Source organism: Ranitomeya variabilis, chromosome 5, assembly GCF_051348905.1.
Source record: "Ranitomeya variabilis isolate aRanVar5 chromosome 5, aRanVar5.hap1, whole genome shotgun sequence".
Classification (NCBI taxonomy): domain Eukaryota; kingdom Metazoa; phylum Chordata; class Amphibia; order Anura; family Dendrobatidae; genus Ranitomeya; species Ranitomeya variabilis.
The window spans coordinates 668,009,395-668,024,705 of NC_135236.1; positions in this window are offsets into that span (position 1 = coordinate 668,009,395).

The following is a 15,311-nucleotide window of genomic DNA, read 5'->3' on the forward strand; positions in this document are numbered from 1 at the left end:
ATATGCCCCTTCTCCAAAGACTCCTTGACATAACTCCGCATGGCGGCATGCTCTGGCACAGACAAATTGAAAAGTCGGCCCTTAGGGGACTTACAGCCAGGAATCAAGTTAATAGCACAATCACCATCCCTATGTGGAGGAAGGGAACTGGACTTGGGCTCATCAAATACATCCTGGAAATCCGACAAAAACTCAGGAACTTTAGAAGAGGGGGAAGAGGAAATTGACATCAAAGGAATGTCACTATGTACCCCTTGACAACCCCAACTAGTCACAGACATAGATTTCCAATCCAGCACCGGATTATGTTCCTGTAACCATGGAAAACCCAGTACAACAACATCATGCAAGTTATGCAACACCAGAAAACGGCAATCTTCCTGATGTGCTGGAGCCATGCACATGGTCAGCTGAGTCCAATACTGAGGTTTATTCTTGGCCAACGGTGTAGCATCAATGCCCCTCAAAGGAATAGGACTCTGCAAAGGCTGCAAGGAAAAACCACAGCGCCTGGCGAATTCCAAGTCCATCAAGTTCAGGGCAGCGCCTGAATCCACAAATGCCATGACAGAAAAGGACGATAATGAGCAAATCAGGGTCACAGATAAGAGAAATTTAGGCTGTACAGTATTGATGGTAACAGACCTAGCTACCCTCTTAGTACGCTTAGGGCAATCAGAAATAACATGAGCAGAATCACCACAGTAAAAACACAGCCTATTCTGACGTCTGAATTCCTGCCGTTCTGCTCTAGTCAAAATCCTATCACATTGCATAGGCTCAGGACTCCGCTCAGAGGACACTGCCATATGGTGCACAACTTTGCGCTCGCGCAGGCGCCGATCAATCTGAATGGCTAGAGACATAGATTCGCTCCAACCAGCAGGCGTGGGGAACCCCACCATAACATCTTTAAGGGCTTCAGAAAGACCCTTTCTGAAAATTGCTGCCAGAGCATCCTCATTCCATTTAGTGAGCACAGACCATTTTCTAAATTTCTGGCAGTATAATTCTGCCGCTTCCTGACCCTGACATAGGGCCAACAAGATTTTTTCTGCATGATTCACAGAATTAGGTTCGTCATACAATAATCCGAGTGCTAGAAAAAATGCGTCTACATTAAGCAATGCCGGATCCCCTGATTCAAGGGAGAATGCCCAGTCCTGAGGGTCACAACGCAGCAGAGAGATGACAATTTTAACCTGCTGAATGGGATCACCAGAGGAACGGGGTTTCAAAGCAAAAAACTATTTGCAATTATTTTTAAAGTTCAAAAACTTGGATCTATCCCCAAAAAACACATCAAGAGTAGGAATTTTAGGCTCTAAAGCCGGAGTCTGGACAACATAATCTTGGATACTCTGTGCTCTTGCAGCAAGCTGATCCACACGAGAAAACAAACCCTGAACATCCATGCCAGCGCCAAAATCCTGAACCACCCAGAGATTAAGAGGAAAAAAAAGACCAAACAGACTGCAGAAAAAAAAATGGCTCAGAATTTTTTTTCCTTCTTTTGAGATGCATTTAATTCATTTTTGGCCAGTTGTACTGTTATGACCTGGTGGTTTAGGAGCAACATGGGACGTGCTCTGGAGGAGGTAGTACCTGTACTGACCGCAATTCCTGAGCTTAACACACACACTAGAAGTAGCCGTGGGATGTTCCTGTCACTCCCTAGACACCTCGTCACAGCCGGAGGAATAACTACCCCTAAAGATAGAAACAGGAAAGCTATCTTGCCTCAGAGAAAATCCCCAAAGGTTAGACAGCCCCCCACAAATATTGACTGTGAGTGGAGAGAGAAATGACATACGCAGAATGAAACCAGGATGTAGCAAAGGAGGCCACTCTCGCTAGATAGATAGAACAGGACCGGATACTGTGCGGTCAGTATTAAAAACTAGAAAAATCCACCACAGAGTTTACAAAAATCTCCACACCTGACTAAAGGTGTGGAGGGTAAATCTGCTTCCCAGAGCTTCCAGCTTAACTGAAATAATCCATACTGACAAGCTGGACTAGAAAAAACATAGAAGGTGCAGAACGATTAAGTCCACAAAAAGTGGACTGCAAAAGAACAAGGCTAGGACTTATCTTTGCTAAACTGGTCAGAATATCAGGGAAATCCAAGCAGAGATGTGAATCCAACCAGGAACCGTTGACAACTGGCACAGGCTGAAAGATAGAACCAGGTTAAATAGCCGAGCCAGAAAGACAATCAGTGGAAGCAGCTGCTGACAGCTAATTCCAAGGAGCAGCAGTACCACTTAAAACCACCGGAGGGAGCCCAAGAGCAGAACTCACAAAAGTGTCACTTACAACCACCGGAGGGAGCCCAAGAGCCGAATTCACAACAGATCCCCAAGCATGGGCGTTTTCTTTGCCATCGGATTCTGCTGCATTTGACTCTGTGGAGAGTTTTTTTTCCTCTCTTGGAAAAATCTACGATGAACCTGACAGAATGGCTCTAGCAGAATCTAAGATACGCTCTATTCGCCAGGGGGAGCGAGTTGCAGAGGATTACTGTTCTGAGTTTCATCGCTGGGCGATCGATACACAATGGAATGATCCAGCATTGCGGAGTCAGTTTATACATGGGATTTCTGGAAGGGTTAAAAAAGCCCTTCTCATGTACGAGACTCCTGCTTCTCTAGATTCCGCCATGAGTCTGGTTGTCTGCATTGATCGCCGTTTGCGTCAGGGGGAGCATGAGACACCGCCTATGGGAGAGGGTTTAGGTTCACGTGAGGTTACTGCAGGTGAGCCCACGGAACCTATGCAAATCGCAGGGGTGTCACATGTCAAGTATCGAGCCCCTGAGCTCAGGAAGCAGGGAGCCTGTTTTTACTGTGGTAAAACTGGTCATTTTATTAACATCTGTCCTCTGCTGCCTAAGAAAGACGCAACGGCGGAAAACTTCTAAGCTCAGAGGGTGTGGAGGAGACCAATCTGAGCTTATGTATATCCTCCATGGTGGTTTCTCAATGCATGCTCCCTGCTAAGGTTTTTATTGCTGGCAGTGAGCTGCCAATTACTGTTTTTGTGGATAGTGGTTCAGCTACAAATCTCATTGATGAGGAGTTTGCGCGCACAGCAGGTTTTAGAATTGAAAAACTGTCTCATCCTATCCGCGTGGTCACCATCAATGCTGCTCCTCTCTCTCAGGGGGAGATTACTGAATTTGTGGCTGAGGTGAAACTCTACATAGGAGTTCTACATTCCGAGCGGGTTACATGTAAGGTGCTCAGGAATCTTCCTGCTCAGGTGGTTTTGGATTTTCCTTGGTTGTCTATGCACAACTTTGTAATTGACTGGAAAACTCAGGACATAATTCGGTGGAGCGAGTTCTGCCAGGAGAATTGCCTGGCCACATGTGTGGCTGCGGTGACTTCAAGCGTTCCGAAGTCACTTCTGGATTTTGTGGATGTGTTCTCTGAGAAGGGTTATTCAGAGTTGCCGCCACATCGTCCTTATGACTGTTCTATCAGGTTTAAACCAGGGGCCAAATTGCCTAAAGCAAGGATGTTTAACATCTCCGGTCCGGAGAGACAAGCGTTAAAAGATTACATTGCTGAAAGCTTGAGCAAAGGGCACATCAGGCCGTCATCCTCGCCGGTGGCAGCAGGGTTCTTCTTCGTGAAGAAGAAAGATGGCGGATTACGCCCGTGTTTGGATTTCAGGGAGTTGAACCAGATTACGGTTCGTGATTAGTGTTGAGCATTCCGATACCGCAAGTATCGGGTATCGGCCGATACTTGCGGTATCGGAATTCCGATACCGGGATTCCGATACTTGCCGCGTATCGGATACCGGAATCGGAAGTTCTAAGATTCAAAAAGCAGAAATTCAGCCAATGAGATTGATTCCAAGTGTGGGCACATCCTGTTTAGCATGGAGGGCATGAAACTACTGGCAAGGCTGTGATTGGCTGGTGTAATGATGTCATGATGCAGTTTAAAAGTCGCTGGCGCCATTTTGCGATCACTCTGCTGTGAATTCAGTTAGTGACAGGACGCTGTTTGCTGACTGAGGGACAGTTTAGAGATAGCGATTTGCTTCTTTGTGCTTTCCAAAGGCTAATTTAGCAACCGCTGTGTTCACCTACTATTCACCTTGCTTTTGCCTTGTAGCGCTGTTTTCACAGCGATCTGCAGGGTCTGTGTGTGTGTGTGTGTGAGTGCAGCCCAGTCTCCAGTCTGAGTGCAGCCACATAGGCCATCCATAGTTGGTTGTATTCAGTTCAGGGAGGGTGGTTCATTGCCTCATACTGTTCCTTTTTTTTTTTTTTTCCCAAGTAGTGTAGTCTGCTGCTAATTTATTCAAAAAAATCCTATTAGTGTCTTTCCACCCGTCTCCAGCTAATTTGTGGAAAAACACTACATAGGATAAAGTAGAGGAGGGTTTTTGGGCCTTGCAGCGCCGTTTACGGCCGTCTGCACGGTCTCCGTGTGACTGCAGCTCGCCCTGTAATCTGTGAGCAGCTGTAGCCTGGTTGTCTCCAGCTCAGGGTTTTTCACTGCGTCATACCGCCAAATCAATTTTCTTTTTTTTCAAAGTAGTGTAGTCTGCTGCTAATTAATTTTAAAAAATCCTATTAGTGTCTTTCCACCCGTCTCCAGCTAATTTGTGGAAAAACACTACATAGGATAAAGTAGAGGAGGGTTTTTGGGCCTTGCAGCGCCGTTTACGGCTGTCTGCACGGTCTCCGTGTGACTGCAGCTCGCCCTGTAATCTGTGAGCAGCTGTAGCCTGGTTGTCTCCAGCTCAGGGTTTTTCACTGCGTCATACCGCCAAATCAATTTTCTTTTTTTTCAAAGTAGTGTAGTCTGCTGCTAATTAATTTAAAAAAATCCTATTAGTGTCTTTCCACCCGTCTCCAGCTAATTTGTGGAAAAACACTACATAGGATAAAGTAGAGGAGGGTTTTTGGGCCTTGCAGCGCCGTTTACGGCTGTCTGCACGGTCTCCGTGTGACTGCAGCTCGCCCTGTAATCTGTGAGCAGCTATAGCCTGGTTGTCTCCAGCTCAGGGTTTTTCACTGCGTCATACCGCCAAATCAATTTTCTTTTTTTTCCAAATAGTGTAGTCTGCTGCTAATTTATTCAAAAAAATCCTATTAGTGTCTTTCCACCCGTCTCCAGCTAATTTGTGGAAAAACACTACATAGGATAAAGTAGAGGAGGGTTTTTGGGCCTTGTAGCGCCGTTTACGTCTGTCTGCACGGTCTCCGTGTGACTGCAGCTCTATCTGTTGTCAGTTCAGCCCCCAAAAAATAAATAAATAATAAAGTTCACCAAACACACCAGTTACACCACTTTACATTTCTGTAGGCCACATTAGCTCATATTAAAGTCTAGTCCACACTTTAGATAATTAGTGCTTCTTATACCTGTTAGGAGGAGTTGCTCAGGAATAAGCACACAAATCCGTTAGTACTTTTCTGCTTATCTTTATCAGTCAACCAAGATGAAGAAGGCAGTGAGTAAGGCACGTGGGCGTGGGCGTGGGCGCGGAGCAGGGAGGGGACGTGGGGATTCTGTGCCTGCTGCGGGCACCGGTGACTCATCAGCACCCACTTTCACCAGGCAACAGTCGTTCATGCGAAGCTTTGTGTCCGAGCGCCGTACACCGCTGCTGCGTGAAGAACAAATTGAAGCTGTTGTCGGATGGATGGCAGCTAATGCATCAACTTCCATTAGTGCCACATCCTCTCAGACACAGAGCACTGGAGAGCAGCCATCTGTCTCTTCACCACCTGCCAAATTGCCCAGGCAGACAGAGAGCCCAGGACAGGAGCCGTCTCTACTTCTGTTCTCTGAATCTCTTGGCTTGGAAACAGGGGGCCAGCCAAGCAGCATTGGAGAAATGGAAGAAGAGGCAGGGTGCAGTGATGCCCAACAGCTTTTTCTGTCTTCCTCTGAAGAGGCGGGTGGGCCAGTGGCTCCGGTCACCACATCGCAGGCCGCATCAGCTGATGATGACACTCAGGTGCCACTTACTGGTGCGTGCTCTGCTGCTGAGACTACCCAGGAGGAGCAGTTGGGGGCAGAGGGTAGTGTAGATGATGAGGTCCTCGACCCATCTTGGCGTGAGGGACAGGAAGGTGGTGGGAGCAGCTCTGAGGAAGAGATTCCCCGTACGGCCCAAAGAGGGAGAGGGAGGGGGAAGACTGCGGATCCTGCAGCCTCCGCTTTGGCACCCGTTAGGAGCATGTCTCTTCCAAAAGCCAAAAAGGGCGCTCCCAAGACTTGCAGTGCCTGGTCCTTTTTTGACACAGTTGCAGATGACATTTGCTATGTCAGATGCAACGTGTGTCATCAAAAAGTCAAAAGAGGGAAAAATGTCAGCAACCTCAATACCTCCAACATGTGGAAACATGTGCGCAACAGGCACCCGGCGGAGTTAGAAAAACACACTGAAGAGGTAGGCCAACCAACAGCGGCAGCTACCACCTCTTCAGCTCGTGTTGCCTCTTCCTCTACCTCACACGCAGCTGGTTCGGCGTCCTCCCAGGATCGCCGTGGAAGAACCTCTGCCCCTGTTGTCCAGAGACCCGCTGTAATTCCACCCGCAGCGCCACTTTCCCAGTCATCCACACACTCCCAGCCCAGTCTACAGCCATCGGTAGTACAGGCATGGGAGAAAAGGCGGCCTTTCTCGTCAAACCACCCACGAGCACAGGCTCTGACTGCAGGCATTGCCAAACTTCTGTCACTGGAAATGCTGTCATTCAGGCTGGTGGAGACTGACAGCTTCCGTGACTTGATGTCATTGGCAGTCCCACAGTACAATGTGCCCAGCCGCTTTTACTTCAGCAGGCAAGCCGTCCCTGCCCTGCAGAAGCATGTGGAGGGACACATAAAACACGCGCTACTGAACGCCGTCAGTAGCAAGGTCCACCTCACCACCGATGCGTGGACCAGTCAACATGGACAGGGGCGATACCTTTCCCTCACTGCCCATTGGGTTAATGTCGTTGAGCCGGGTACAGACCGTGCGAGTGGCGCAGGACGTGTCCTGCCCACTCCAAGGATTGCAGGAATCCATTCTGTACGCATTGACTCCTCCTCTTACACCAGTTCCTCAGAATCATCGCTGCAGGAGCCGTCACAGTCCACCTCCACATGGACCCGTGATGAACGTGTACCTGTTACGACCGACATGAGCACAGCCGTGGCCAAACGTCAACAGGCCGTCTTGAAATTAATTTTCTTGGGGAATCGTAGCCACACAGCGCAGGAGCTCTGGAATGCCATCAAGCAGGAGAGCGATGTGTGGTTTGTGCCAGCGAATCTCCAGCCAGGCATGGTAGTGTGTGATAATGGCCGAAATCTGGTGGCAGCTCTGGGCCTCGGCAACCTCACTCACATCCCATGTCTGGCACATGTGCTCAATTTGGTCGTGCAGAGCTTTTTGAGGGACTATCCGGATCTTGATGCACTGCTGCACAAGGTCCGCCTAGAGTGTGCTCACTTGCGGCGTTCCAGCACGGCAAAAGCGCGCATTGCGGCTCTGCAGCGCCGACACCGCCTGCCGGAACATCGCATCATATGTGACCTACCTACCAGGTGGAATTCCACGTTACATATGTTGGAGCGGTTGTGTGAGCAGCAGCAAGCTGTAATGGAGTACCAGCTGCTTCAGGCGCAAAAAAGTCGCAGTCAGCGCCGTACAGACTTCACAACCACAGAGTGGGCCACTATGAATGACGTCTGCCAGGTTTTGCGTCCCTTTGATTATTCCACGCGGATGGCGAGTGCAGATGATGCACTAGTCAGCATGACTGTCCCCCTTATCTGCCTGCTTGAAAAATCACTGCAAGCGCTAAGGGATGATGTTGTGGAAGAGGTGGAGGATGAGGATTCACCATTTCCATCATCTTCTGGACAGTCAGCGCCACGTGGTTCCTCACAAACGCGTAGGCAGGGGACCGTTTGTGAGGAGGATGAGGAGGAGTCAATGGAGGAGGAAGACATCCGTCCAGAGGAGGGAGTTACACAACTGTCCAGTAGTCAGTGTGTACAGCGAGGGTGGGGTGATGACGAGCGGGCAGAGATCACGCCTCCAGCAGGGGACAGCGTTTCTTGGGCAGTTGGCAGTCTGCAGCACATGGTGGATTACATGCTGCAGTGCCTGAGAAACGACCGCCGCATCGCCCACATTCTCAACATGTCTGATTATTGGGTGTTCACCCTCCTCGATCCTCGCTACCGGGACAACGTAGAAAGCCTCATCACACCGTTGAACCGGGAGCGAAAAATGCGGGAGTACCAAGACACACTGGTCAATTCCATCATCTTCTCCATTCCAACTGAGAGAAGTGCTGCTAGTGCATTCCAAAGCAGCTCAGTGCGTCCAGGCCGTGGTGGAGGCTCTGCACAAAGAGGGAGCAGAAGCAGTGCCTCTGCCCAAGGCAAGACCAGTATGGCCGAACTGTGGCACAGTTTTCTGTGCCCGCCACAAAAGTCTACACCATCACAGACGGCTCCAGTCAGCAGGAGGCAACGGTTCCGTCAGATGGTGACAGACTACATGTCTTGCCCTCTTGCTGTACTCCCAGACGGCTCTTCCCCTTTCAAGTTTTGGGTCTCAAAGCTGGATACATGGCCAGAGCTAAGCCAGTATGCATTGGAGGTGCTGTCTTGCCCTGCGGCCAGTGTATTATCGGAACGTGTCTTTAGTGCTGCAGGTGGTGTACTAACTGACCGTCGCATGCGACTATCCTCCGATAACGTTGACCGGCTTACTTTCCTGAAAATGAACAAGGCCTGGATCTCGCCGGAATTTGCCACTCCTCCTCCTGATTGAATAATTAGGTCACTGTATACGTTATCCAGGTCTCCTGTTGTGTTCATCTTTCTACCACCTGAACTTAAATTCCTGGGCTCCAACACCGCCAGTTGAGGCTCAGACGTGCCGTCTGCACAGTCAAAACATACGACCCAGTGTTATTGGGTTTCAGTAACGTCAGCTGATCCCCAGCTGTGTAGCCGGCAATGTGTCATGCGACCGCCACGCTGACACAACAACTGAAATGTAAGGGAATCTGTCCCCCCCCCCCCAAGGCGTTTGTTACTGAAAGAGCCACCTTGTGCAGCAGTAATGCTGCCCAAGGAAAAGGTAGCTATTTTTGTTTAGCTCCTTGCACACGCAGAACTTAACACTTATAAAATGTGTCCACTGATACCGTAAAACCGTCCCGGAGGTGGGACTTTCCTTCGTAATGTGACGCAGCCCAGCCGTCATTCCTACCCCCCCGGCGCCGCGCACCGGCTCCTCAGCGTTGTTTTATTCCGTCCAGGAGCCTGCGCTGTTATGTTATCCCGTGGCCAGGCACACTTAGCGCTGCCCGTCTTCTGGCATCATTTGGTGTCTGGATGGCTGTGCCTGTGCGGCCGCGCTGGCAGAGAGCCCGCCTCGCAGTGTCTTCTGATTTAATCCCACTGGGGGCCTGGGATCCATGGACATGCGCAGTGCATATCTGAACCTCCACCTCTCACTCATTTCCCTATGGCTTCTTCAGACTGTTCGGTGTCAGCTGGTCCCTAACAGCATGCCACGGCCGTGACACCGCACAGTCTGAAGAAGCCATAGGGAGATGAGTGAGAGGTGGAGGTTCAGATATGCACTGTGCATGTCCATGGATCCCAGGCCCCCAGTGGGATTAAATCAGAAGACACTGCGAGGCGGGCTCTCTGCCAGCGCGGCCGCACAGGCGCAGCCATCCAGACACCAAATGATGCCAGAAGACGGGCAGCGCTAAGTGTGCCTGGCCACGGGATAACATAACAGCGCAGGCTCCTGGACGGAATAAAACAACGCTGAGGAGCCGGTGCGCGGCGCCGGGGGGGTAGGAATGACGGCTGGGCTGCGTCACATTACGAAGGAAAGTCCCACCTCCGGGACGGTTTTACGGTTGCAGGGGACACATTTTATAAGTGTTTAGTTCTGTGTTTGCAAGGAGCATGATGAAAAGAGCCACCTTTTCCTTTTGCATCTTTTGTGCTGCACAAGCTGGCTCTTTCAGCTACAAACGCCTTGGGGGGGGGTTAAAGGTTCCCTTTCGACTTTCTCAGGCTTCGGCCTACATTGTGTTCCTCTGCTTTTCCACCTGTCCCTGGGCTCCAACACCGCTAGTTGTTGCCTGGTAGTGCTGTACGCACAGTCCCAACAGTCGCTCCTCTGTTATTGGGGTTCAGTAACGTCAGCTGTTCCCCTGCTGTGTGTGTGGCAATCCCTCCTACCTCCTCCAACCTCCTCCTCCTCCACCTGTCCCTGGGCTCCAACACCGCCAGTTGCCGTCCAGAAGTGCTGTACGCACAGTCAACAGTCCCTCCTCTGTTATTGGGGTTCAGTAACGTCAGCTGTTCCCCTGCTGTGTGTGTGGCAATCCCTCCTACCTCCTCCTACCTCCTCCAACCTCCTCCTCCTCCACCTGTCCCTGGGCTCCAACACCGCCAGTTGCCGTCCAGAAGTGCTGTACGCACAGTCCCAACAGTCGCTCCTCTGTTATTGGGGTTCAGTAACGTCAGCTGTTCCCCTGCTGTGTGTGTGGCAATCCCTCCTACCTCCTCCAACCTCCTCCTCCTCCACCTGTCCCTGGGCTCCAACACCGCCAGTTGCCGTCCAGAAGTGCTGTACGCACAGTCAACAGTCCCTCCTCTGTTATTGGGGTTCAGTAACGTCAGCTGTTCCCCTGCTGTGTGTGTGGCAATCCCTCCTACCTCCTCCTACCTCCTCCAACCTCCTCCTCCTCCACCTGTCCCTGGGCTCCAACACCGCCAGTTGCCGTCCAGAAGTGCTGTACGCACAGTCAACAGTCCCTCCTCTGTTATTGGGGTTCAGTAACGTCAGCTGTTCCCCTGCTGTGTGTGTGGCAATCCCTCCTACCTCCTCCAACCTCCTCCTCCTCCACCTGTCCCTGGGCTCCAACACCGCCAGTTGCCGTCCAGAAGTGCTGTACGCACAGTCAACAGTCGCTCCTCTGTTATTGGGGTTCAGTAACGTCAGCTGTTCCCCTGCTGTGTGTGTGGCAATCCCTCCTACCTCCTCCAACCTCCTCCTCCTCCACCTGTCCCTGGGCTCCAACACCGCCAGTTGCCGTCCAGAAGTGCTGTACGCACAGTCAACAGTCCCTCCTCTGTTATTGGGGTTCAGTAACGTCAGCTGTTCCCCTGCTGTGTGTGTGGCAATCCCTCCTACCTCCTCCAACCTCCTCCTCCTCCACCTGTCCCTGGGCTCCAACACCGCCAGTTGCCGTCCAGAAGTGCTGTACGCACAGTCAACAGTCCCTCCTCTGTTATTGGGGTTCAGTAACGTCAGCTGTTCCCCTGCTGTGTGTGTGGCAATCCCTCCTACCTCCTCCAACCTCCTCCTCCTCCACCTGTCCCTGGGCTCCAACACCGCCAGTTGCCGTCCAGAAGTGCTGTACGCACAGTCAACAGTCGCTCCTCTGTTATTGGGGTTCAGTAACGTCAGCTGTTCCCCTGCTGTGTGTGTGGCAATCCCTCCTACCTCCTCCAACCTCCTCCTCCTCCACCTGTCCCTGGGCTCCAACACCGCCAGTTGCCGTCCAGAAGTGCTGTACGCACAGTCAACAGTCCCTCCTCTGTTATTGGGGTTCAGTAACGTCAGCTGTTCCCCTGCTGTGTGTGTGGCAATCCCTCCTACCTCCTCCAACCTCCTCCTCCTCCACCTGTCCCTGGGCTCCAACACCGCCAGTTGCCGTCCAGAAGTGCTGTACGCACAGTCAACAGTCCCTCCTCTGTTATTGGGGTTCAGTAACGTCAGCTGTTCCCCTGCTGTGTGTGTGGCAATCCCTCCTACCTCCTCCTACCTCCTCCAACCTCCTCCTCCTCCACCTGTCCCTGGGCTCCAACACCGCCAGTTGCCGTCCAGAAGTGCTGTACGCACAGTCAACAGTCGCTCCTCTGTTATTGGGGTTCAGTAACGTCAGCTGTTCCCCTGCTGTGTGTGTGGCAATCCCTCCTACCTCCTCCAACCTCCTCCTCCTCCACCTGTCCCTGGGCTCCAACACCGCCAGTTGCCGTCCAGAAGTGCTGTACGCACAGTCAACAGTCCCTCCTCTGTTATTGGGGTTCAGTAACGTCAGCTGTTCCCCTGCTGTGTGTGTGGCAATCCCTCCTACCTCCTCCTACCTCCTCCAACCTCCTCCTCCTCCACCTGTCCCTGGGCTCCAACACCGCCAGTTGCCGTCCAGAAGTGCTGTACGCACAGTCAACAGTCCCTCCTCTGTTATTGGGGTTCAGTAACGTCAGCTGTTCCCCTGCTGTGTGTGTGGCAATCCCTCCTACCTCCTCCTACCTCCTCCAACCTCCTCCTCCTCCACCTGTCCCTGGGCTCCAACACCGCCAGTTGCCGTCCAGAAGTGCTGTACGCACAGTCAACAGTCGCTCCTCTGTTATTGGGGTTCAGTAACGTCAGCTGTTCCCCTGCTGTGTGTGTGGCAATCCCTCCTACCTCCTCCAACCTCCTCCTCCTCCACCTGTCCCTGGGCTCCAACACCGCCAGTTGCCGTCCAGAAGTGCTGTACGCACAGTCAACAGTCCCTCCTCTGTTATTGGGGTTCAGTAACGTCAGCTGTTCCCCTGCTGTGTGTGTGGCAATCCCTCCTACCTCCTCCTACCTCCTCCAACCTCCTCCTCCTCCACCTGTCCCTGGGCTCCAACACCGCCAGTTGCCGTCCAGAAGTGCTGTACGCACAGTCAACAGTCCCTCCTCTGTTATTGGGGTTCAGTAACGTCAGCTGTTCCCCTGCTGTGTGTGTGGCAATCCCTCCTACCTCCTCCTACCTCCTCCAACCTCCTCCTCCTCCACCTGTCCCTGGGCTCCAACACCGCCAGTTGCCGTCCAGAAGTGCTGTACGCACAGTCAACAGTCGCTCCTCTGTTATTGGGGTTCAGTAACGTCAGCTGTTCCCCTGCTGTGTGTGTGGCAATCCCTCCTACCTCCTCCAACCTCCTCCTCCTCCACCTGTCCCTGGGCTCCAACACCGCCAGTTGCCGTCCAGAAGTGCTGTACGCACAGTCAACAGTCCCTCCTCTGTTATTGGGGTTCAGTAACGTCAGCTGTTCCCCTGCTGTGTGTGTGGCAATCCCTCCTACCTCCTCCTACCTCCTCCAACCTCCTCCTCCTCCACGTGTCCCTGGGCTCCAACACCGCTAGTTGCCGTCCAGAAGTGCTGTACGCACAGAGCCAAACACCTCGCCAATGTGTTAGTGGGGTTCAGCACCGCCAGCTGTTCCCCTGCTGTGTATACGGCAACGTGTACTGCGACCGCCACGCAGACACAACAAGTTAAATGTAAGGGAACCTGACCCCCCCCCCCCCCCCCCAGGCGTTTGTTACTGAAGGAGCCACCTTGTGCAGCAGTAATGATGATGCAAAGGGAAAAAGTGCCTCTTTTCGTGATGCTCCTTGCACATGCTGAACCAAACACTTATGAAATGTGTCCCCACACAGCGTTACACCGTCCGGTAGGTGGAACTTTCCTTTGTCGTGTGACGCAGCACAGCCATCATTTTTACCCCCTTGGCGCCGTGCGCCCCCTCCTCAGCGTTGTTTGAATCTGTCCCGGAGCCTGCGCTGTTAGGTTAGCCCTTGGCCATGCACACATGTTGCGCTGCCCGTCTTCTGACCTCATTTGGTGTCAGGCTGGCTGCGCCTGTGCGGGTGCGCTGGCCGAGATCCCGCCTCGCAGTGTCGTCTAATGTAATCCCACCGCGGGCCTGTGATCCGTGCCCGTGCGCAGTGCATATCCTCTCCTCTCACTCCCCTCCCTACGGCTTCTTCAGACTGTGCGATGTCAGCTGGTCCCTAATAGCATGCCACGGCCGTGACACCGCACAGTCTGAAAAAGCCGTAGGGAGGGGAGTGAGAGGAGAGGATATGCACTGCGCACGGGCACGGATCACAGGCCCGCGGTGGGATTACATGAGACGACACTGCGAGGCGGGATCTCGGCCAACGCACCCGCACAGGCGCAGCCAGCCTGACACCAAATGAGGTCAGAAGACGGGCAGCGCAACATGTGTGCATAGCCATGGGCTAACCTAACAGCGCAGGCTCCGGGACAGATTCAAACAACGCTGAGGAGGGGGCGAACGGCGACAAGGGGGTAAAAATGATGGCTGTGCTGCGTCACACGACAAAGGAAAGTTCCACCTACCGGACGGTTTAACGCTGTGTGGGGACACATTTCATAAATGTTAGGTTCCGCATGTACAAGGACCATAATTAAAAGAGCTAAGTTTACCTTTTCCAGCATTAGTGCTGTACACAATGGCTCTTTCAGCTACAAACGCCTGGGGGGGGGGGGGGTTAAAGGTTTCCTTTCAACTTGCTCGAGTGCAGGCTTCGGCCTACACTCCGCTCCCCCTGCTCCTCCTGCTGACCCTGGGCTCTAACACCGCCAGTTTTTGCCCAGATGTGCTAGCTGCACAGAGAAAAACACCAGCCAATGTGTCAGTGGGGTCCAGCACCGCCAGCTGTTCCCCTGCTGTGTAGCCGGCAACGTGTCCTGCGACCGCCACGCAGACACAAGAACTGAAATTGAAGGGAACCTGTCCCCCCTCCCCCAGGTGTTTCTATGTTTTACAGCTACCTTGAACAGCAGTAATGCTGCATGTGTTCAAGGTGGCTCAGAAACTTATTCTCCTTGCCCATGTTGAAGTGAACACGTCTAAAATGTGTCCTCTGTGACCATTAAAACGTCCCTCAGGTGTGATTTGACTTTGTATTGACACACGCAACAAGCTCCTTGGTAACGCTGCCCGTCTTCTGGCATCATTGTTTGGCTGGCTGCGCTTCTGCGGCCGCCCTGACCCACACAACGCCCCTCGGTGTCTTATTTATTGGGACTGCGAGGGTGTGATTGATGGGCAGGATCAGTGCATCAGTTCGCCTGTCCCTCCTCTCCTTCCGCCTTCTTCGGACTGTGCGGCTTCATGGCCGTGGCATGCGATAAGGGATCAGATGACGCCGCACAGTCTGAAGCGGGTGTAAGGACCCGAGTGTGAGAGGCGAACATATGTGCTGCGCCAGGCCCTGAATCCCAGCCCCGCAGTGTTTTAACAATGTTAAGACACTGCGGGGCTGGGATTCATGGTCATCGCGAACCGCACCGGCCGACATTACATGATGCCAGAACATGGGCAGCGCTAACGGCGCTAGGCCAGGGGATAACACGACAGCGCAGACTCCTGTACAGCAAATAACAACGCTCGGGAGGCTGCACCCAGCACCAAGGTGGGATTCTTGACACCTGTGCTGCGTCTCATTACAAAGGGAAC